Consider the following 1,623-nt stretch of genomic DNA (forward strand, 5'->3'; position numbering starts at 1 on the left):
GGACTCTCTTGTCTTGGGAAGCCCAAGCTGAACAGCAGGTTGAAACTTGCTCAGTTGGATGCAGCGCAAGCAGTGGCACCGCACTCCTTCCCTCTGCAAGCGTTTGTCATGGGAGCAGGACAGGCAAACCTAAAATTCAAGTCCCAGAAACCTGCAATACTGGTCTCTCTGCATGTACTGCTGCTTAGGGAGTGCTAGCTTTGAGAGAGAAAACACAGCTAGATTTTGAACGACTCCTTCCTGCCTTAAACAAATGCAGCGATTTCGAAGACTCACAACAAAACGTTTGAATGTGTTGACTCTGGGAATACACTCACTGAGAGGGAAACGAGGCCCCAGAGCTTTTAAGTCATTTTTCCCAGAAAATAGATGTGGCACTAGCACTGAGTAGAAATTCCTCGAGGCTGGGCCCACGGTCTCCCTTTACGGTAAAGCACCGCAGCAAGAACAGCTGCTTGCTGTTGCTGGAATTAAACACTCTGGTCATTTCTGCAAGCTAGCTTGGCAGTTAAAACGCTGTATTTTCGATAATGCTAAGTAAAATTGTTCAGAGCTACTTAGATATTTTTATATGTGTATATAAAAAGACACACACTGTGCCTTTCTTTTTTAGGAACACAAAAAAAAAAAAGATAGTTGTAACTAATATTACTAAAATTCACATTCCTTGGGTCCATGCCAGTTACAGAAGGATTCTCCCCAATTAGCTAATGGAATTTAAATTGATCTCTGTCCCTTTTGCAGCAAGGTTGCAACAGAGGCTCGTATATACATCAGAAATACGTTTTTTATTATTTTTTCAGGAGAGAAAGGAGGTTGCGATTTCTTATTTACTTTAAATACACCGACACGCTTTCTCAAAGGTTTTTCCGTGCAACTTTACACTCTGACAGCCCTGCAAAGGAGCCGTTATTCCAGGTGGCCCCCCCCCAGGCCCCGACCTTCCCCACCATCCCCCTGAGGCCCTAACAGCAGGGCCCTGCGGAGGGCAGGAGGAACAGGGCAGACCCATCTCCTGTCAAACCCTCCCAGCCACCAGCAAACAGCAGCACTGGGAATTCCTGGAGAGCCAGACATGCACTTTAAGATACTCTAGGAAAGAAAAAAAAAAAAAAAAGAGAGAGAGGTTTTTTCTCTCCGAGAAGCTGCCAAGATAGCCCTCGGTACCTTCTAGATACACACTCGCCTCTGAAAAAGAAACACTTCACAGCCACCTGCGAAAATATTCCACTGCCCACATCACAATTTATTCCCATTCCCGAAGGAAATCGGCCCCTGCTTAGCCCAACCGGCGTGAAATACCCCCGAGGAGAATAAACGGCGCCCAAATCCCCACTCCCGCCTCCCGGAGGCCTCAGGGCTCCAAAGGGGCCCCTCAGGCGAGGCCGGATCCCCTCAGGCGAGACCCCGCCCCTCAGGCGAGACCCCTCCCCTCAGAGGAGGCCCCGCCCCTCAGAGGAGGCCCCGCCCCCTCATTTGAGTGACAAGCCCTTTGTACGCAATAACAATCCCCCTCTCCGCAGCCCCGCCCCTCCCGGCCGTAGCCCCGCCCCCCGGTCGTGGTCCCGCCCCTGCCCGCCCTAACCCCGCCCCCTTGTTTACCGCGCGGCGGGCGGCGGGGGC

The sequence above is a fragment of the Calidris pugnax genome, unplaced genomic scaffold (genome assembly GCF_001431845.1).
Source record: "Calidris pugnax isolate Ruff unplaced genomic scaffold, ASM143184v1 scaffold54, whole genome shotgun sequence".
Taxonomy (NCBI): domain Eukaryota; kingdom Metazoa; phylum Chordata; class Aves; order Charadriiformes; family Scolopacidae; genus Calidris; species Calidris pugnax.